The sequence below is a fragment of the Larimichthys crocea genome, chromosome X, assembly GCF_000972845.2.
Source record: "Larimichthys crocea isolate SSNF chromosome X, L_crocea_2.0, whole genome shotgun sequence".
Lineage (NCBI taxonomy): Eukaryota > Metazoa > Chordata > Actinopteri > Sciaenidae > Larimichthys > Larimichthys crocea.
Window position 1 is genome coordinate 23,876,129 of NC_040020.1, and position 24,284 is coordinate 23,900,412.

The 24,284-nt window shown below is 38.5% G+C and overlaps 1 protein-coding gene across 1 annotated transcript in view; it reads left to right on the forward strand.

Moving 5' to 3' along the window:
- The first annotated feature begins 6,125 nt into the window (after positions 1-6,125).
- Positions 6,126-24,284, forward strand: part of gcgrb (glucagon receptor b) — a 46,406-nt gene continuing 28,247 nt past the window's right edge. The window contains exons 1-2 of the mRNA XM_027282363.1: positions 6,126-6,194; positions 6,391-6,488. The gene's annotated coding sequence lies outside the window, so the exon portion shown is untranslated. The remainder of the gene's footprint in view (positions 6,195-6,390; positions 6,489-24,284) is intronic.

Sequence of the window (24,284 nt, forward strand, 5' to 3'; positions counted from 1 at the left end):
AAGAGGCAAATAGAAATGATGAAATAAATAGCCAATTGTCATAAATAACTTTAAATCCTTATATCTCAGATGTTTTTCCTCAGTGATAAAAAACAAACAAACAATATCTGTTCACTGCTGAACTATTAAACAAAAACACATCCTAAATAACACAACTCTATAACTGTGGAAAAGCTTTCAAAAAAGAACCCCTTTCAATACACTGAGGGGTGATTTCACAAAAGGATTGCGAGTCTGTAATTGTGTGCTGTGTAATTCGCAAAAATTATTTATTTGCATGTGTTTAAATGGGATAATATGCACACAGTTGGCACAAAACTGGCTTGTTACTTTGAAAAAGACTGTCACTGGAAAAAAAAAAGATTCACAAACACCAGCACTAATAGCCACATGCACTTAAAGTGAACACTGAAGCTCATTGAATGGTTTCAGAGATACAATACCTGATATTCACCAATGAAACTATGCCACCAACATAAAACCTACTGCTGTGAGAAATGGAGACAGTGATTACTCACTGTAACAGAGCAGAGTAGGAGACACTCAATGCAGAGTGAGTCATAATATTTCATTATTATATACATAATTAATTCAAACCTTTTATGAAACGAGTGGAAATTATTGTACTTGAAACTTCTTTTTTTTTACTCAAACATAGCTTAACTATGTAATGTGATATGCTACTTCAATAATACTGGGACCACACTAGAAGATTGCAGATGGATGCAAAAGAAGGCCAACGCCATAGTGAGGCTAGTAATGACCACTGGAGCAGATCAAATGTTTTCTATTTTATTGGTGTAATGGGCCAGAAATCCTTTATACTGTGAAGCTTAATATTGTCACTGGTTGGAGGGTAATGATCAATGTTTTATCACACTTTGATCAAATGTAATAGAAACCACATGAAATAGATCACAGTTCTGAAGCCGCTATAATCATAACTTTAATAATAGTATTAAAAATATTACCACTGTCTAAGTGAAATGTGAAATGTAATGTTTGTAGCGCCAAATCCACAGAGAAGTATCACCTGACTCTGTAGTTCTTCTCAGCTCCGTATCTTCTATTTTGCCATCTTTCAGCTTGTTGTTTTGGTTTTATGGACCCTCAATTTCATTCAGTTCACAGTCACAGCAGGCAGCCTTTTTTCTCCAAACAAACACAGATAAACTTGCAGTACAATAGCTGTTCAGTACCAAACAGCAAAGTTTGCTATTAGGTGATAAACATTTAGCAGCTAAAGAACCAGACATTTGTTGGTAGAGTAAAGTGGACGATTTTTTAGCAAGTGATAAAATGTCAGTGTTTTGTTTACAGCTTGTTTGCGCCTAAGTGGTCAAAAATAATCTGCTTTACCAGGTTTAGAAAATGAGAATAGCACTTTATTGATTTACTACAAAGGAGAACAAAACGGCTTGTAAAAAACAAAACAGCATGTGAAGGACAACTACAAAGACACTTGACTCTTGAGTCATTCAGAGTTAAACACTAATTAACATTATTTATTTTTATTTGTAGATTTACCAGGCATCATAAATCATCATAAAACAAAGTGCAAGGGGGCAAACTCTAAAAAACACAACATGCCAAACACAAGAAAAACTGTGCCAGTCATAAGACCTTCACCAACACTGACTAAAAAAATTCTGAAAACCACAAAACACCGCCTCAAACGCCACCACAAAGTAGAAACAACACTGTGTTGAGTTTTGTGCTACCGTACTGTGTTAGAAAGTGTTAGACTCAAACCCACACTGATGATACAATATTGATTGACGTATTACTAAACACTTTATTTTGTACAATAAACGTATTAAGATCTACAATTAATTAGAATATTATCTCCTATGTTTTTATGTGTATCTTTTTTAGCTTCATGCCTATTCTGTCTTCAGGATTTTATCCAGAAATGTTCATATATGACTTGTTTTGAATGACTCTCCAAAGCTAAAGAGTTTTTAATCTGTTTTCAGTGGAAGCTTTGAATTTGCATTTGGCAGATAGCTTTGATCAGCTAGCTGTTTTTCCGTTTTTAATTTACAAAAATCTACTGAGACTTTGGCTAAGATCAGAGGGTTTATGTCTTTTTTAAGCTGATAATGCGTTAACAGAGAAAAAATGCTTTAGGCAACCATTTGCAACGCCACTTGTGGACATACAATGATTCATTTCCTCTACAATTGATCACCATTTTTCAAATTAAAAACAAATTAATCGAATTGAGCAGATGGTGACGAAAAGTTTTTTTTCCTATGAAGATGTGCAGTTGCCATCTGCACAATATTGACAAGTCAATTGCCCCGATACATCTTTATAAACTCAAAATTTTACTGTCATCCTGTCAACGGGCTTTCCCTATTTCTCCTCATTCAGACTCATAAAGTGCATCAGTGATATATTTTTTTAATATTACACGACATGCCTTTTTAGCCATTAAAATATTTAAACTGTGTTTGTATGGATGTATGTGCGCGAGAGCGAGGGAGGAAGAGATTGAGGGCTAAAGAAGTCTATGTAAATGAAATCTTTGTTCATTCAACTTTCAGCTGACTGGAAACATTAACAGCATTTATTTTATTTTTTTTTTGGATGTTATTCTTCCAGAAGAATCTAATCTGCTTTCACAGCTTTAGATCACAGCAATCATGACATGCTCGACAGAGAATCTGATGTGTAAAATGATAACGACTCCACACCCACATGCATATGTGCACATGCTTGTATGCATACATAAATGGTGGTGATCATGTGAACGTCGTTGCTGTGCACTGTACTGAGTTCAGTGATTATCCTTTAAAGCCTCTGGTTTATGTCAAGCACAGATGAGGCTGTGACAGCTCAAGTTCAGAGGCCACTCTGATATTGAATTGCATTTTTCATAAAGACCACCTGCAATATGACAGAGAGCAAGGCAGAGGAAAAGAGAGGCAATAATGCCCAGCACTGAGAGAGCATTCAGCATTCAACCACAGAACCAGTTTCATCTGAGGATTCTTAGCCAGTCCTCAGATTAATGGATTCTAATTTACATCTCCAGGTCCCAGCAAGTATAAGAGCCAGAGCTACCTGACAGATTCCTGATTCTTATTCAAAGGACATGGTGGTCATGATGGCATAAGTTGTTGCCTCACTAGTCACACCTTTTTCAGAATGATGATTATGGTGCTGCATAAAAAAATGTTTATTTTATTTTGTCTACCCTCTGACCCTTAGAATTGATTAGACTCTCCCCAAACACAAAGAATAATCTGGTTAGACTATGCAGAAACATTAGACACATGTTTCTTGCAGAAGCACAGCAAGTTCCTTGAGCTGTCAGACATGTTTTAAATAAATCCCCATGGTTAACATTAATATCTAAACCACATATTTTGGAGGAGAAAACAAAGGTGAACACAACGGAAATGTGAACTATAATCATGTGTTGGAAATCCTGCGTACTTTCTTAGGAGTAAAGAGTTTATTCATATTTGTTATTTGTAATTTGTTTGCATGTGTGACAAAAAGTTTTAATTTTACAATAGTTTCAATTTGGCAGAAACATTTCTAATGTGAAAATAAAACAGTGGCTTAAATTTGTGTTTTATTGTTTGGCAGCACAAAAACAAAGTTTTTCTGTTTGATTGAGTGATTTCATGTTGAAATGATTATTGGTATCCCTGAGCTTCCACTGTGTTGGCCCAGCATCCTATGATAGTAAGGCATACAGCCAGTTTACAGAGTTAAAAGTCATGGGATTGTAGTCAGGGAATAACAAATTGGGTCTCCGGTATCATATCCCTCATGAGTCTCATTGCTTTATTAGCATGTGGGCTCTTGGACACTTTGCTTGCATGCTTCGGCTGTCTCATCAGCCTACAGGCTCATATTTGACTTGATACTAGAGTAATAAGTAGTAAGTAGAGACATTTTTTTAACTGAAAAAAACCCAATTATGTTTATTTGTAGATCTTTAAAACACTAAGAAAGGCAGATAATAAGGCAAATTTTCTGGAAGAGTGTTGTGAGTGTGCAGGGATAATCGTTTCACTCAATTTTTTGTGAGGTTTCTATTTGAAATTAGCAACAATTTGTTTTTAAAAAATGTCCAACAATATACGCCTTGTATAATTTCGTACAAATCAATATTTACTGTACATTAAATACCAAAATAGAGCTGCTTAATAGACATTTTGACTTGTCAAAGCAGGAAAAGTGTAACTATCAGTAAGTTAATAAGCATTCTTACACCGACATGTAAATGTGGAGATGGAGATATTGTCTGATTGCATTTGAAAGAATAAATGAAACGTTTATTGACCCCAGGGGAATTTGTTTGCACAAAAACACAAAAAAACACAGAGTGTGAAGAAGAAAGAAATGTCAACAATGACAGCACATAATGACATAAAAGAAAGTACGAACCTCATAAAGAAAATAAAGAAAAAAACACAATTTGGGAAATTGATAAAGATATCAAGTACATGTTCATTTCAGCCAAGATCATGATGTAAACTGGTCATTTTATTTTCATTATTTTCATTTTATTAGCAAATTTAAAATCTGAAATTAAAATATCTACTTTGATTTTTTTTCCAAGTTTGCGTAGTAAACGATAAACCAATTTAAAGACAAAATGACACTTTACTTTTTTTTTTTATTAATAGCAACTAAGTTGACTTTGATGATTTTAAACACCACACTTTAAAACATTCAATAATTATTCTTTCATTTCAGTTTCAGTAGTTTCACTAGTCAAGCACAAATTAAAGACAAATGAATTTTATATTTGATTGATTAATGAAATTTGAAATGAAACTAAATTTAATTTGCCATCCTGGACTTCTAAACAGCTTACATGTTGCTGACAGCAGCCCACACCTGCCTCAGAGTAACATTTCACTAACCCTTTGCTATTCCTCCCACCTGCTACTCTTTCATCTCCCCCCCTTGCAGACACTAAAGTGTATAATCAATTTATTTTCTTTATAACGCAAAGTGATATCCAGAATAAAAGCCTGCAGTTTCACCTCCTTTAAAATTCCTTTGGACTGTGACGAGACTGCTTCCATGAGTCAGGAAGGAAAAATATTCAATGACTGATTCATATGCAATTATGAGCACGGGCCGAGCATCGAGTTAGATAAAGCTCACAGCACTTAACAATAATCTTATGGGAAGTTTTAAAAAAGGCTTTTCAAAATAAAGGTACAAAAAAGCACGATGAAAAAAAAAAGATAAACATTACCATTAGAGACAACGGGATGTTTGAGTCATGTTTAGGCCACAACTTCCTTAATTCAACACAAATTTTACATACAAAGCTGCAAATTTTTCTACCTTTGCATCCTCCAAGATTCAACACAGAGCGCCAGCTCAGCCAACTACATGGATGGTGTTGCAGGGTTTTTACATTCCTGTGCTCTGGACTAATCTGTTTAGCAGCTGTTGGCTCCGGTCCTAGTTTGTGCTCAGTCTTTCAGATTGTTCTACATCTTGTTACTGATCTCTTCAGTCTGTATTACATGTGCAATAACAATGATGGTGATAATGGCAAAACTATAAAATGACTCACTATAAAATTTCACTCCATAAGTTGTCACTATTTTAATGTTTCAATTCAATGACTGTCGCTTTTATAAAGCATGTGTACACCCAGGCACATTGTGTTCTACAGATGGCCCTCCTCAATGCGTGCTTTATTGCATTACTTTCAGGATAGGTCTCATTTATATTTCACATATTTTACACTAAAGACATGTTCTTGTGCTGTAGAAGGAGGCATATTTGATTCATTACTGCTTTTACAGCTGCATGTTTACAAGATTTCTTACATGACAACATCACCCTGCTGGATTCAAAGTGTAATTAGTTCTATTTACACCATTTTTTGTTCGCTGTATCTGGTTATCATTATTGCAGCTGCCTGATTCCCCTTACAGAAATACGGAAGGTTTTAATTTTGGTTGGATATGTCTGTCATGACACACACACACACACACACACACACACACACACACACACACACACACACACACACACACGAAACACAGTCACCCTTTTGAGTTGTATTTTGAAAGTTTCCACCGGAAGTCACCCTCTATATATTCTGACTAGTTTGACACAAGTCGGGGAGCGCAGAGCACAAACAGCCTGTTTCAGTCGGGAACACTTCAGTCCACTGCAGCAGGAGCGACATATCATTTAGAAAAGTAATTTATGGAAATCTATAGAAAAGCAAAACAAAATAATAATAAAAAAAACCTAAAGTGAGCCTGGACAGAAACCTAACAGGAGCAGGAAGATTTTAAAAACTTACAAGTCCAGCTTTTCTTTCTTTTTTACCTTTCTTTTCCTTCTTTCTTTCGTCTCTCTCTCTCTCTCTCTCTCTGTTTGATTGTGGTCCAGCCTGGGCTCTCTGGACTGTACCTGTGGTGATGGGCCGGGCCGGGTGATGAGGGTGGTGTGGGGGTGCCAGGGGCGCAAGAGGAGGTCTGGACGCTTAGGTAAGAACTCGTTTTGTTGACGTTTGCTCTACACCTGCCTGTGCACCTCTCTAAGATGCAGAAGAGCAGCGTGTCGGCTGCCACAACTTTCTGATAATGCGGAATGGAGTTGATTCTGTTTCCTTGTTTCTAGTTTTGTTGTGACGACTTTTATTTTGAAGGAAAGCGCAGCCTGAACTTTCTGAGGTGTTTCAGGAGCTTTGGGGTTGATGTCACATTTTGTTACACCATTTCAAATCTCTGTCATTTGTGTGTTAAATATTGTGTGTAGCCTGTTTGTGTGTCAGCCATTTATAGCTGGTCTTCACTCACCTGTCCTCTTCATACCGTGGTGATCATTTCTCGTATTGATATCCATTTTATAGCCTTGCTGTTGTTAGTTGATGTGAGATGATGAGATATTATTATTGCACTAGATGACAGAATATAAGTCCATGCATATTTGTATTGGATCTTATAGTTTGTTTGCTCATGATGAATGAGACGGACTTGAAAGTGAATTATTAAAAGTTTGTGGTGTGATAAATATCTCTAGCTTCTCTGGCTTACAACCACCTTTCCGTCTTTCTGTCCCCATTACATACTGTTCCTTTAAAGCTATGAATGTGCAAATGCATTGGTATTCACTTTTGTGGCTCCAAATGAACCAATAAGATGCAGCTTGAGGGATATGAAGTGTTGCAGCTGATTACTTAATAGGTGTAAATATTGCTAATGGATTGTTTTGTGACATTACAGAGGTTTTCCATCTAAAACTGAAACAAGATTTTACAATTTCAGCAAACTTTTTTTTTTTCCTTGAACACTATGCCTTGTTGTCTTGTGATCACTGTGTAAAGATGCATTAAGACTACACTGGGTTATTAGCTTTTGCTGCTTATACTTAACATCTGCAGATAAGAATTACTGTAGCCTCATGCAGCTGCAGCCACAGTCTCTGTAATATGCCTTTAGGGTCTGAGAGCGGTCCTGCAGTCATCAACAGTAAAAGTAGCCTTGAGTGGCCAGCAATGTTGGGTCCTTAAGGGACTAATTGTAAGCAAGATCTAAATCTAAAAACCACAAGATGCAGTTTGAATTATGGAGAGAAAGCAATCACTGTTGTTATGATTATTTCAGATGATTGCGGTATAATGTAATAAGGAAAAATCTTATTACATCAAGAAGATTAAAAAATGATCATTCTGTGATCACATGTTGCAACGCACAGTCAACAATCAATCAGCAGAAAATGAATTGGCAACTTTGTGATACTCAGTTTGTTCGTTACAGTATTCGATTTCTTTTCATAATATATGATAGTCAACTGAGAATGGTATTTTTCACTGTTTTTTGACATTTTTTCAATGAAATAATAAGTTGGAGAAATTGTCAACAGATGAAAGTAAGTGTTGCAACCTTGTGTGGTCACAATATACAAAACAAACAATTCAAACTGTTACACACATGCCCTATACGGCAATATATATATGTAATTTCAGTTGGCATAGTCAGGGTATTTATAGACTCACAATCCAGGTTTTAAAAACCCGTCGGTCCACAGAAACTGTGGATTTTATCCCAGCTTTCGTCCTAAAGCTGTGTGGAAACGCTTAGAGAGTTAAAGAATCCAAATCCAAAGCACTTGGGGCAGCAACTTGGTAGAAGTTGGGTGTAAGTAAACAATATCGTACCACATAAAATGGCTCGGAAGATCCATTTTTCAAAGCTGTGGAAAGCTCTCAATGTATTGGCGGTTCACTATATCTCCAGTTTGTTTCACTAAAGAGGAGACTGGAGGAAGATCACTGTTTCAGGTAAGGTGTGTCTTTGAACTAAGAGGCGGATGTTTGTTTGTTTGTTTTCGCACCTGTTCGAGCATCTACTTTGCATTTACAAAAAACACAGGTGAGTGGTACGCAAGTCACACAGAGGCTCATTTTATGAGTGATGAATTTTATGGTTCTTTTTTTGCATTTGCTATAATTTCCGTGTACTTGTGATCTTTTCATTTGCTTTAAAGCACTTTGTAGAGTTTGTTTTAATATACCCGCCTTTAGATAAGTCACTGATCATCCTTCCAATGTTTAATAATGATGATTCAGATATTACCACAAATATTGTTTACATGTGATGAATTAGTGGTATGGGTGCTACAGCTACAGCTACAGCTATGCAACAGTCAAGCGTAACGACCATAGACAGCATAAAACATGGACGTCGTATCTGTGACGTCACCCATAGATTGTTGAAGAGCCGCTGTGCAGTTCAGAGTGTGGTGGTTCTGGATCAAAGTGGCCATGCTGTTAATTATGAAAAACTGTAAGTCCTACAGTATAAACGGGTTATAAACGGGAATGGGTGAGTTAAGGACAGGATAGTTGTCATGAATATGGAAATTAGCTATAGAGACCAAAACTGTTTTTGTACCAGGCTGTAAACATGTTTATTTCTGCTGTGAAGGCACTTCCACACTGACTTTATTTCAAAGCCACAGAGGTTGCCACTTGATATTGACAATGTTTGCTTTCAAAGAACCTTGTTGAGGTGACTCAATAAGTTGTTGTTGTTGTATCTCTCTTCTTTGCTGTTCTTTTCATTGAATCCAAGATGCAGTAGTGCAAGTGTCAATATTCAGTTGTGCGAGTGTGAATGAAGTGAGCGTGTTACCATCATCCCAATGCATGAGATTTATGAAATAGAATCGGAAGAATGCATGGATTCATAAATCTGATAAAAAGCATCCATATGCACATTTCTGTGTGAATTGACACATGCACATGGTCACTGGATTTGGGGATAAAGAGGCTAATGCGATTGGTCATTACTGAAACCTATCCCAACTGTCCTGATTTCCAGATCGTGCTCCGATGCACCTGATCCACACTTGTGTCTTTGGTCACAAAGTTTCACCCCAAGCTGGTGGTTGTGTTTTTGTGTCAGTTTCTGGAAAGCAGAGCTCTGTGTCCTTTCGTCCTTTTTTGGTGTTTTTGTCTGCTCTCGAAGAAGTAATATCCTAAGTTGTCCTGCCCCAGGGCTTCGTGGTTTCCCCAGACATCAGACCACTCTTTTGTAGTGGTATGATAGCCAGAGATTTGATTTGCCTGGTCAGGATGGGCCGACACACATACAGGGAACATTTACAAAGGACAGATATTGATTCACAGACGCTGGTCTTCAAACATGAAAGCAGACGAAATAAACTAATGTCTTTTTTCCATTAACTACTCTCTCCTGACACGATCACTATTGTCAAAAGCTTGAGGTTTCAATGTCTGGATGGTCTTTTTTTTTTTTTTTTAAATCAATACACAGACAAAGACAGGCGGCTGTTGTGAAACAAGACAGGTCGAGTCTCATTCAGCAGAACTGTGGATGGAGCCTGCAGGGAGCATTGTCGGAAGGAAGTCATCGCTTTGACCTATGCTGCTTTGTCCATTAATATATTAGACCATTTAACTAGAATAATTTGCTTCCCATTGAATAAGACTCAATTAGACACATTTTGAAGGTGAAGCTTGAATCTACACACTAAACAGGACCGACTTACTTACACAAAATTTACTTTTGTGTGCCAGTATGCTGTAATATCACATCCTCTCTCTTCTTATTGTGATTTTATGATGATGATAAGTCGGTATACAGTAGTGATTGATGCGCAGTCAGCTTGTTGGGATAAGCCACGCATCTTTTCCTAAGGTTGACATGTGTCTCTACAGAGAAGCAGCATTTTTTTCACACTCTTCTCCTGGAGTGGCATATCTTGCATATTATCTTGCATATTAGGCTAAGAAACCCTGACTTTAGGTAACACTAACAGCTATTAAAGGTTTTGGGGCATTCAACAATTAACTTAAATAAGACTATAGCCATGCTATACTAACCATGGCAGTGCTATCAGCTAAATGCCAAAAAAGATACTTTGTTACCTATGTTGTTCTCCAGATTTAGGCAGGTTGGAGTCTGGTCCATATAGACCTGACAAACACAACATGAAACGATGCCCATGTCATACTGTATATTGCTATTTTGGTCCGTTCTCCACATGGCTTCAAACCCCACCAATGCGTAATGTAGCGGCGTGTTTTGCACACCAGATTTTGCTCAGATTGCTTAGATTTGGTCATTTTTCTTTGGTTCTACCTTAAGTAAGTAGGCTACGTAGTTAAATAGTTTCACTTTTGTCTGTTTTTATGATCGGAAGTCTGCACAGGGTGTTTTATTTTGAAAATTGACTGGATGCTATATCAGTGTCTGTCTTCTGGCTAGCTCAGCCTGCTCTCTGCTGCTGTTCACTGCATCCATCAAAAATGGAACGGTATATTGTGTATTGTCCGTGGAGAGACGCTGCTGGGACGCTTCTGAAATGTACTGTGGTGCTTTTGGTGGAATTACATACATTGTCTAGAATCAGCTCCGTCAGCCAGAACATGCCATAGCCATGCACGGTGGCTTTTAGGGGTAAGAGTCTATAGTTCTAGTCAGTGGAACGCAAAAAAAGAAAACAGCTTTTGTCACAAACCACAGTGTAATTTAGTCTCAGGGACAGCACTTTTAAAAAATGTGAAATTACTCCTGGCTTCTAGCTGTAAATTTTATTTGGCCACATATTTTCATTCACAGTTGATATCGAGAGCTACACAGAAAGGATGAAGTAAACGCTTTTTTATATACAGCACCGCACAAGACTAATAGAGGCTTGCTATGTGATAGAATTATGATTCTTGACTTAACCAGAACAGTGACTATCTCCAGCATCTTTGATGTGATCCATGCATACACTATGCATTATAGTCAGTCCAAACTTTGCTACCAGAACAGACTCACACTCCTCTCTACAGGAAACACTTGAACACAAAACACTTGAACATAAAAATTCTCCTTACGGAAACAAAAGCAGTATCAGTCATCTACAGGCATAAATTTAACTTAGTACGTTTAATGTTTAACAAGACCACAGAGACAATCACCTCAAGTCAGAAGGAAACACCAGAACAATTTGTCTCACTCTCTGGCCAAGTCCACTGCCCAACACACACACACACACACACGCACACACACACACACCCACACACATATTTCCTCCTTTCCTTTGTCAATGAGAGAGAATTACACATACAAAACAGAGGTCATACATAATGCTGATACCATAGTTTGGAATTCTTCAGGGAACTTCAAAGTTTAAGATGTGCAGAAAGATAAGTAGGTTTATGTAAAAGCTAGTCTTGCATATTTCATGTATATTTTCTTTTGTAGACTCCTCTATTTGATCTCTCAAGTTATTTATTCATTAGCATGAGTGAGCCATTACGCATGGAGGCTCACATTAGTCACTCTCTCCTGCACATTATAAACACATACACATGCACACACACACACACACACACACACACACACAGAAATTGTGCACACATACATTCAGTAGCAGCTGCGAACGTATTTAAAGATTCCCTACATGATTTTGTTATTGCAATCAAAATGCTGGGTCAGTCCCAAGCGGTAACCTCCATGGCTGTTCCTTGAACGGCCACTTGATGCTGGCTTCAGAACAAGTCAATTTCCACAAGCCCCAATAATAAAATGCCCAACTTCACAGCTATTTAGGATTAAATTATACATAAATGTGACTGCTTTGATTGACAGGTAGGTGCCATTACAGATGTCTTGTTTGAACACCCAGGTGTCATTCAGCACACCTCTGGTCCAGCAATCCACATGTTTTCCAATGTCTAGATTGGCCTGAAGGCGGCAGAGGCAGGACTGCCAAGATGGCACTCTGAGCTTCGTAACGGCTCTTCAGAAACCTATGATTAATGTCACAAATACAACGTCCATATTTATAATGTTTATGGTTAGCCGCCAAAATCTTTGCATTTCCGTTTTAACATGAAGTTTCAAAACTTTTACAGTGAGTGCTGTCCTTCCTCGAAAATGATTTTCTGTGTGTGTGTATGGGGACGGGGAGTCGGGTTGTATTGTTCTCCGTTTTTTCCATATTTGTGGTGAAATCAAACTCAGTTGAAGAAGCCACAGTATTTGGTTCATTGTCATTAGTGATAAAATGGTGTGACAGCGTGGGATGTTAACAGGCGTATCGTGTCTGTGTGTGTATGTTTTTTTTATGCATGCCTGTTGAGAAAAGGGCTGCTCTATAAACACAAATGTTTATTTAATCAACATTGACCCAGACTGGTTTGTGACGCATGCTGTGGTTACACACATAACCACATACACATACATATTCAGTGCGCATTAGGAGCAGATGCCTGCTTAAACAGAGAATTTTTTACCTGTCAGCAAAAAAAAATCACATTCATTAATATCCCCCAGCCTGATGCTGATGTCATCAGTGTGAGACACCGCTGTGGCTAATTAATCCTGGAAATGTCCGCAGGGCAGCAGGACATCAGGACATCAGGACATCAGGACATCAGGCTGTGTGCAGTACAGATCTTTTAAATTGCTGAGCTTACTGCACACTACAGACAGGAGAGTTCATCTGCTAAAATGATTATCACTGTGCATTTATTCTAATGTGTGAGCCTAAATCTGTGTTTGGAAAAACTCTCCCGGTGCTACACAACATATAAACATATGCGGTATGCACTACTGAATGTCATTGTTCACTGTTTTTGCAGTTAGTATAAAAGAGATTAATATATTCTTTTTATACAGTGCGAGCAGAAGAAATTGTAACTTCAACTCATACTAATTATAAATAGGTTTGGACTAAATAGTAAAATCACAATGGTAATGTGATGCTATGTTCTCTTGATAGTGCAGTACACTGTTGCATCATGTGCCTCACAGAGAACTGGCTGAATAAACTCACTTTGGACTTGCTGCTAACTCTGGACTCTGGCAACTTGTGAGAGTGACTGTCAGACTATTTAACACCTGCATGACTTACTGACTTTTTTCCATATATTTCTTATTTAAGAGTCATTTCTTACCCACCTTGTGTACACGAGCTGTCATAACAAATGAATTTTTCATTAAAGTCTATCATATCTTAGGCAATATTTTCCAACAATGAAATATACAAAAGGCTGAGCTGACAGCATACCTCCTAGCTGCATCAGGCTCGGGGGTTCTTTATTGCTGATAACAAATAAAGATAAAATTCCAGAAGTGAAGTTTAATTCGCAGTTGCATAATAATGGATAGATTTATGTGCATATTGCATCACTTCTGGCCAGTATTAAACAGGAAAACTACTTTGATTTATTGCAAATGAAGAGCAACAATATTATATTATCAGAATTACTATATTGGATGCAATTTGTACATGGTTTTGTATTGGGAAGAAGCTAACACGCTAATATTTTATGAAATCTCGCTGAAGCTTTCTCCTTAATGTTTTCCAGGTGTCAGCAGCTCCTTTTTCCATTTCCATTGCAGAACATTATGACACAACGGCATCCATCAACACTACACTCAAGTCAAATCAGTTTTATTTATATATCCCAGCATCACAAATCACTATTTGCCTCAAAGCCTTATAATCTGTACAGAAAATGACGGAGGAAGTACCTCTCCCTCAAAATGAAAAAAGGGTGCCTTTCTCCCAGGGTGGAGAGACACTCAGTACATGTTATGTGTAAAGAATAGGAATTGCAAAATCTGTGTGAAGAGTATGGATCCAGAAGGACGTCTGGTGTTGCCTGATAGATAAAACCTGAACCACATGACTTCCTTACACAGATAGGAGAGACAAACATATAGTGGCGGAGGGAGACATGACAGCATGCAAACTAGGGAGAGAGGAGGAGAGGTTGTTAGGAAAAAAGGAAAAAGGCCCTGCAGCCAGCTGACTTCTTTTTTCTCCTTGGACTCATTGCTCTGTATTCTGAGAGCGTAGAGTATGTGACAGAATATAAGGTATAATGAGATCAGACAAGTATGAGGGGGCAAGCCAGTTCAGTTTTCAAAGTTATCAACAGTACCTTTAAGTCTGATCTGACATGGATGCCTTTCTGCATCAGCCATGGACAGGAAAGAGCAACGATATTGCCCGAGTGGAAAAAAGTATTGTGGTGGTTTCTTGAATGTGCTGATCAAAGGAGAGAGTAGGATCAAAAGGTCACATGAAGATTTGTGCCTGAGCAGGGCCAATGACCAGCATTTCGGTTTGATCAGAATTTAGGAGTAGGAAAATATGTGACAGTGAGGATTTCACAGGAAATAAACAGGCCAAAGCACAAAGAGAGAGACAGAAAGAGAGTGAGAGTGCTTCACTCTCGAATGACTGTGCTCACTTGTTGTAGACTAGCTTTCCCTGTAGTATGTCCACACTTTGTTTTAACCACAGTTGGGAGCACATTCGCCTCTGTTTACTAATTTAGCCTGGGTCATAGTTGGTAGCTAATTAGCTATATGCTAATGAAGGATGCTTGCAAGGTGCTGTGGGAACTTTATTAGCTTAATAACTTTATAGGAACTTTATTTCCTCTGCAGCAGCAAACACAATACATAAACTTCTAACACTTATTTGCATTAGCAAATCATCCAAGGATGACCCATCCCTAATACTGAAATCTATCAGTTCTCTTATACAGTGGTCCCTCGTTTATCGCGGGGGATACGTAAGTTATACAATTATTATACATGTTTTAAGGCCGTAAAACCCTTAACCACACACTTTTATACACCTTTTTACACACATTTTGTACAGTACTCCCTTAGTTAATCAGGACGCAGAACACATGTGCGGTTCTCCCTTAACCAATTTAGGACGCAGAACACAATGTGCGTTCATACTGTACAGTACGCTGTAAAAAAAAAACATGCAAAATTACACACAAAAAATCCGCGAAACAGCGAGTCCGCAAAAAGTGAACCACGTAATAGCGAGGGACGACTGTAATTGCAACTTTTCTGGTTTAATTGCACAGTATGCTCAAAACGTACTTCCTCAAATGGCCAGTCGAGGCTAGCTCCATAAGCTGTCATATTAAAATGCTTAAACTTTACAACAAAAATAAACAGGTTTACATCCTGGACAACTGTACTGAGTCTGAATTTCTATACAGCTCACTTGTTCAATTTATATTAACGCCTAAAGTTGTGGAAAATTAAGAGTGAGGCTTCGATTGGCAGTTGGATGCTGTTACAGATGGTTTGTTTGAGCACCCCAGCTTCATTCAGTCCCCCTCAACTCCACCCACGCCTCACATCTTTGTCCATTTTTAGATTAGCGGGGAGTCTGCAATGGCAAGATTACCAAAATGGCAGTGGCCAGAGCACCACACTTTGAGCTTCGCAATGGCTCTTCAGACATCTATGGGTGATGTCAAAGATCATCCATATTTTATACTGTCTTTGGTGTATACTGACATATAATGATTGTTTAAGCTGATGTGAAAAAACAGTTCCCGATTTCATGTTCATGCATCTGAAGTTTATATTTACTCTCTTTTGGCTCCTTTTTGGGTCTCAACTCCTGAAGGAACAACATGGCTCTTTAGCTGCTAAATGTTCCACTATGTTTACCAACTAGCGGCAAACTTTGTTATTTGGCGATGCTGAGCTTCTTTATTGAACAGCTGCCTGCTGCATGTGAAAATGACACAGTAGGAGCGAGAGGAGTTGTGTGCCGGACAACTGAACAATGAGCTAAAACGGTTTATTAAGCTCCAATAGCTGCTTTAAGATTAGATAAAGCCTGTGTTTTTTGCAAACAAACTAAGGTTTTTCAAATTCCTTTTTTGCTGGAGTATGGAAACAAGATGTAGCAAAGTGAACAACACGCCATCTGAACTCTACGGTACAAACACTCTCATTAAGCGTATGGAAACAGCCATTAATACAGCTTAAACAGATGGCAATTGTGATGATTGTGAGGATCTCAGTTATTAACTTTTATAAATTCATACTGTAATGTTCATTCATGTGCATGCGCTGCCGCTGTGTGCACGGTCATTGATGACTATCTAGATGAATCTAATCCAGTTTCTCTGACTGAAATTGAAAACGCTGAATCAGTCCATCATATTCGATACGTACCTGCGTCATCCCTCACTCCACCATGCCCTTTTTCTCTGTAACATTCAGTGCTTCTAGCCTGCATCGTAATCTCTTAATGGGAATAATCCATCCTTTTTACACTCTCTGATAAGGGAGTAAGTTAAACACACTCTCTTTGTTGTTCTGCTGTATATCTTTGTTCCTCCCCTTCTTTTTTATTTTTTATCTCCTCACACTCCTTCTGCAATGCCCACTCTCAAATTGCCCCAGTCCTAATCTCCCTATATTTCTTACTGTCTTTCTTGAAGCATAAAATTGAACCTCTCCCACCTCAGTGCATGTGTGTGCACAAGTGTGTGATCTTATCTATTCTCCCCGAATGTTACCTTTGACTTTAATTTGATCCCATACTTGGAAAATTTCACAGTCCAGTGTTTGGACAAATTAGTATACGGTCTACATTTTTAAAGATAAATGAATAAATATAGGATAATTCTTCCATAGTATAGGTGTGTCACATTTGTGCAAGCAAGGACACTCAAGGAAAAGCCCAAATGCAGATGCAACACAAGGCGCAGTCCAAAAATAATTTAATGATGTAAAACAGACAACCTACAGTGTGGTGGGGGCAGGGACCGGTCGAAACACTCAAAAGAAAAGGCATTGTCAAGATAAGCAAAGATCCCAAACCACATGGACAAAACACAGGCTGAACGGCTGACACATGATAAGACCATGACACCAAAGAGCTTAGATTAAATACACAAGTGAAGACAGGACAACAAGACACAGGTGAAAACTAATTAGGGACAGGTGAAACTTATCAGGGTGGAACAGGCAATAAGAACTGGCGGGAAACACAACAATGGCAGGAAGCAGGAAGTTACAGACACAAGGAGAGGGGAGAAGACTAAACAAGAAACCCAAAGCCAACATGTGCACTAGGGGAGCAAAGTCCATCCATCCATCCATTATCTGTAACTGCTTATCCTCATCAGTCTCCGCTAGGGAGCAAAGTCATGTTTTGCAAATAAAAAAATGTAAAAGAAATCAGGAAACAAGTCAGTGGCATTGTGGATTCCTTCACTTTTGTCTTAACAAAAATGAGCAAGGCAATGACATGATAAGAAATAATATGAAGTGCCTTGAAGAATATAGTTGTTTTATGCTCCGTTAGAAGATCACTTGTGGCAGTACTATGCAGAAATCTACCACAAAAGAAAAAGAAAGAGAAAACCTGCAGGCAGAATGTTGGATTAACAAACCAGCTTGCTTGACACACAGGTCCATATTGTTTGTTTAGATTTGAGAGGATTGTACGTGAGCATCTTTGCCAGCCTCTGCAACCTACGGTCAGCAATGACAGTCTTCACTGCGTAGGTTTTAGTTAAAGACATTAACTTGTAACTGCACAACCAAAACTTGCATTTTATTATTGCTTAGTCTAGGTTTACCTCACTTACAGTCTTACATTTGAACAATAGGATTTCAATTTGAATTCAAAACAATAGACATTCAAGAAATAATATTGGAAAGGGTATTATTCTGCTCTTTAATTTAAGCCTGTATTTAAACATTGTTTCTTAATCTGGTAAACTCGAGTTTAAATTATGAAAATTAACAAAGAAGAAAGCAGTTTCTTGCTGTGACTGTGCTTTTCCCACAGTGTTGCAGTAACCCGATGTAGGTTTCTACTAAGTGCAGCAAATGATCCAAAGACAAGCTGGGAGCAAAGCAAATTGAAGCTGGCGAGCGATCCACTGCTTCTGAGCTGATCCATTATACATGAAGAGCTAATGTATAATTTGATCTACTGTACACAGCTGGGATTAAACGGAAAGAGGATGGGGAAAGAAAGAGGGGAAATGGGGAAGAAAGATCGGGTTTGTCTGTGATATCTGACACTTGGACATTTTGACAGCATCAGCATAGATCTGCTGACATGAATCAATCCCAACTGAAAAACTCCACTGACTCACTAATTTCTGTGCACAAATAGACCTCATGATGAATTATTTAATGAATTCAAACTGTGTGGGCACAAATGTTTTTCGCTATCTCTGAGATTCACGCACACAAATGTCCACAATTTAAGGAATGAAAACATTACTCAGGATGGGTCCAGACTTGTCAGTGCTGAGATCAAACTGGCAAATCCTTCTGAGCTTTCTGACTGAGGTTTTGTCTGGCTCATGCGGACATCCCTACATTTTTTCGGCAGTGCATGTGTGTGTGTGTGCTGTATTGTGGTTCACAGTGCTTGTGTGTGATAGTATTTATAATTAGACAGGTGAACATTTACCCTCTAGGATATCACTTACCCCTCCACGTCTTTCACCAAACTCCCAACTAATGTTTTAGTCATGCTGCCTGCTCGTCTGTCGCCATGACTCCTGTTGTTGGGACAACCATTATCCCAGCTCTCTGTACAGGACAGCTAAAGTTTATCCTCATGTGAGTCCACTCTGGTGCAAAATTCCCATCTATCGCATCAAGCATTAACTAATGTTGGCAGTCGTAAATGGACTTCATCAATAAATTAAAAATGTTTAACATTGTTAACAACTGTCAGTGCACTCAGCTCTTCTAAGTTTAACAGGGAATTCAGGAAAACAAAAAGGGATGTTCAATAATTTAAACCTTTTTATTTAGGTTTTAATTTGATGGCTGAGTAACCAAGTTTCTAGTGAATTATTGGATGGATTGCCATTCAGACATTCCTGTGTGAGGATGAGGATCAAATTACTTTGGTTATACCCTAATTTTGGTTTTACATACTAAAGTCTGTTTACAGACTTTATCATCAAATACTAACGAATTTGTGGAACGAAAATTTGTATAAAGTGGCTCGAGAGAGATATGTGAAATCTGATGCGATATCAGCTGAGGAAGAAGGGAGTGGACTTAGAAACAAGTGAGCTAAAGCAAGCTTGAGCCTATATAACACACCCAAATCTCTGGCTAAATTGTCAGCAGTCCAGTTGCATTTTAGGTAATGTAGGAGCCATTGACAAGGAATAAAAAAAAAAAAGACAATATCTGGTTCTGCTGCATCGATTTTGATTCCCTGCTTCTTCTGAAACTATTTATTATATGTCTGACAATGTTATCGTAATGTGATCAACATTTGCAACAACTAAATGGGTGGAGTACTCTTTAAGAGCTTACGATGGATTGCATTGATCGTTGTTGTCTGTCTTCTTGGGGGATATTTGTACAATCATACAAATCTTGATGGTTTCCAGAATTAGAACAGGGAATTGGAAAAAGGAAGAGACAGTATCATTTAGAGGAAGTGGATTATATTTGGTATCTACTCTATTTGGGGATCAAATATAAATAGGAATGGGGCATGGATCATAGAGTGAAACACTTTGATATATAGTAGTTGAAAATACAGTAACCTTTCTGAATTTAACGCAAGAGGCTTTCACATATTCAATACATGTTTTCTAAGAGTCTCTAGGTGTTTACTGAATACCTAAAATTGAATTTGAATGTTTTAATGAGCAGATTAAACTCTCATTCCTACTGTAACTGCTGCTGTGTGTTACGTTTTGTTTTTCATTGTGTATGATTAAATAAAGGAAAAAGTCACAGGTCTTGGTCCATAGTGAGTACTCAAGGACACACAGAGCAGAAAGGATATTGATTTCTGAATAACAACAAGTCAACCAATTATAAACCTAAATCACATTTGAGGTCTATTGTGATCCACTCATGTTGGTTTTACCCACTCAGTCACATCTCGAAGAGCGATCTCACCCAGATCTGCTGAACAATCAGCCTCAGCAGCACAACTGCTCATCAACATGAACATCAGTGTATAGAGCACGAGCCCAGATCAATATACTGTGGATCTTAAGCATGGAGGATGAAGAGTCTGATTAAGATCTCCTTTGTGTTTAATCTCACAGGCCTCCAAGCCACCGTGTATTTACCATTACTGTCACTATAACACAAACATGGAGACTCCCTGTAAAACGAGTAAAGACATTCATTCCATACAAGTGTATGTGTATGTAAGAAAATGTTAATAAATATATTGTTAAAAAAACCTCCTAGTAAAAAAACAACAACAACAAAACACCTTAATATATCAAAAATATCAACAGCTCATCCACTGCTCTAAAGGTAATCAAAAAAATCTTATTATTTACAAAGGCCATCTATGGAGCCCAGAAGGTGTCATGGAAAAAACAGCAAAAACATATTTGTGCTCTTGATTAATTACCCATGCACACAAATGACTTCATTAGTATTCACTACATTCAATATCATAGAACAAGAAACCCTGAAGCTGAGTTTTAGAACTGAATGATCTGCAGTGTCGTTGAAGTGTCGCTGAAAGAATGAAGAAGTGAAGAATATCCACTCAGTCCAGTCATAATAATACTGTATTACAATAAAGCTTTTTTACCCATGACACCCCTTGGACTCCGTACCCATCTAGGGCATTTACTATTACACCAATAATTATCAGAAGTGTGCAGTATTTGTTATTACTTCAAAATCCAGCTCCAACCAAATGCCTTTGTGGCTCTCACTTTGCAAAAATAGAGCATCAAGCTGTAAAAATAAACAATCATCTAATTCCAAAATAAGTCTGAAAATGTATGTATGTAGGCACATCAAGCTAACCATAATTGGATATTTTAGAAGACTGCTGTAGCTGGTTCCATGTGAGAGGTTCTTGTTGCTTTAGGCTGGTTTGCATACTAGACTCATGAGTTTGAAGGCTTATCAGTCACCTGCATGCTGAAGAAGGAGGACTTTACGACTTTGAAGTGATTTAAAGTGGTTTAAATTCGATATGTTACAAAGTTTTTATGAAAAATGTGAACTTTTGAATGGACAATGCCACGTTTTGCTGGGTGAGGACACTTTGTGTTGCAGAAAAAGTGTGTCGTGTCGTTGTCTGTCTGAACAAAACTTTAAATGGTAACAGAAAGTTGCCTTCTTTATAGCAACGTCCATAGAAGACAGCTGAGGGGTTTTTTTAGAACAAAGGAAAAACATTATGTTAGTCACACAGCCATGAGTGTGACTTTGAGTCATTGGAGTTTGCCTTTTTATAGACAAAATAAACAATGACAATTGGGAACTTAACTGTGCATAAAAAAATGCAGAAAGACCTCCTGCGTTAACCGAGGATCAGCCGCTCTTGACTTTGTCTGTCAGCCCCTCTTCATTTTATTTGTGTGTTCACCTGTGCGTGTATCCCCTCTTCCTTCCTCTCCATTATTGATTTTCTGTCATATCTTCTTGCTTCTTTAATCATGTGACAGAAAGAGCCTGAGGCTTGTTGGATAGATGGCCGTGGCATCATGCTGATATCGTAATGAAACCACTCATCTCAGTGCTTCTTTTCTGATGCTGCAACGTTATGACTGACATCTATTACAGCGTGCCAACTGGGAGCTCTCTGGTTGAGCTATTTTCTTATTCACTTTTCTCCTTCACTTTAAACAATGACAGAACTCTGTCATTCACACCTGCCAGATCTGACTCTATCAGTAACACTTCTCTCTCTTCACACCTGCCAGATCTGACTCTATCAGTAACACTTCTCTCTCTCTCTCTCTTGCATCTCCTTTCTTTTGCTCACACACACCACACACACACACACACACACACACACGCACGCACGCACGCACACAGACGCACACACAGCAGTAAACGTTTGTGATTGTTAGGTGTTGGGGCTGTTTTCGATCCACCCTGATTGGTGTTGTTGACAAAGCAATACTTCTGCTGATTTGTCGTCACGTATCAATGCTCTGCGCTGCATGCACACACACGCGAAGTCCTGCTTTTTTTGGGGGGGCAGCTCTGTATTGGCAGTTTACACAACTTTTTACTTCACAGTGCAAACACTGAGAGAAACTCGTGCAGAGACACACACTAAGCCTGTTGAGTGTAAACATTTGTGTGTAGCAGCAGGTTTGTCATAGCTGCTGACTCTCTGCAGAGCAGGCTTGACTCCATTAATAATGGACAGTGGGATGAAGCTTGGACAGGAGAGAGTGAGCAGCAGACGGGGATTATGGAAGGAACGGTAGGATTGAACATACCAGCTCTGACACTCAGGTTACATGGACTATGACTCTATAGGCGATTAGCAATCACGTGGGTGTACACACACGGATCCTCCTAAACACTGATGTATAGGCACAGAACGAGACCTCTGAACTGACCACTGACCTTTCACTAAGCTCTGCCGTCCATAGTTACTGTTGCTATGCGTGGCAAGCTTTCCATGCCAGCACTGCAAACATCCTGTTTGAAACAGGGTCTTTGACATACACAGAATAAGACAACACAGGTGGTGACCATGGTAACCATCAATTTTGCCTATTCAAATGGCTAACTACCATTAGCCTTGTAAGTTGTTACCCAGATGGAGTACTTTCTTGCTCTCAGTGGCCACCATTATGGCTACTTAGCAGAAAGGACCAAATGTTGCTCTGCTTGCTGTTCCAAGAAGTACAAGAACAAGAAAAAGCAGTAAAATGTAGTGATTTTCATTTTAAGGAAGTTCAAAATTGGCCATATCTAAATTGAGACAACACTACCCTGCTGAAATTAACCAAGAAGTGCATAGTGTACACGGTGTACAAATATAATCTGAATTGAGACAAAGCGACTGTTGCATTGCAACTGGCTCACTACACATGCGTGACATCATGCTTAAACTACAAGCACCAGGTAAAAAGTCTAAATTGCTGAATTGCATTGAGGGTAATGACCAAACCATGCATTTGGCAGGTCTAATGCTAGCTTTCATATTGAAATTGGAGAATACATTTTCCCAAATCCAATAAACAGTGGGACAGAGCTGCTAACGTTAGCCTACACTTGAGTACCATCCAGGTATTCAGGTTTAGGCACAAGTTTCCAATCAGTCAGGAAATATTACACAGTGCATAGTGTTTTTCTTTTTTTTATGAGATAGTGAAAGCTTAAGCGACAGGAAAAGAGAGAGAGAATGGCATGCAGCAAAGGGTCAAGGATTGGAATCTTGGAATCATTATAGTCGATAAGCACATTGTTTAATGTATTCTTTACAGTTTTGCTTTTGTACATTTTTGCAAGCATCAAAAAAGACAAGGCCTTCCAAATTCCTTGTTTGCCGAGTATCACCCTCACTGCAGCACCATGAATCAGTAATCACTATCAGTATGTTTGAAAGCCAAAGCCTGATGGGCCTTCCATGCCAAGTTACGGTCACTAAGCTTTACGATCAATCATGTGTTTGTTCAGATGAAAAAGCACAGTGTGAACACAGGTTTACTTAAGGCCTGAATCACACCACATAACTGACATCATAATTAGTGTAGGCACCTATACAGTAAGTCTCCTGGTGTGCCCTTTGGGTTCTCATTTAATGGAAAGCTGTGCAGCATTGCTCTCCATTAAATGACAGGAAACATATAGTTTCTCCTCCTGCCTTCTCTGGGGTTTTTCTACATACTGTTATACCAACATCTCCCTGTCATCCAGCGCTCCTTCCTCAGTCCCATCCACAATACATCACAACGCTACATAAGTCGGTGCACAGATACTATATGCTTATATAAATAACTTGCAAAAACTATAAGTGGGGTTTTGTATTTGTGTGTGTAATTTATTTATTGTATGCATGGTTACATGTTTATACAGAACATGTCTAGGGGGTCTTGCCAGAAATTATGCAAGGGCACATTTGTGTGACTGTGTGGCGTCGGTCTGCTAGGCTTATGCATTACTAATGTTGATTAGGATGAAGATTAAAGACCATATGAAGAAATATGAACAGTTGGCTACACCAGATGAACCCCCTGACTGTCTTTTGTGACATCCTATCATCAA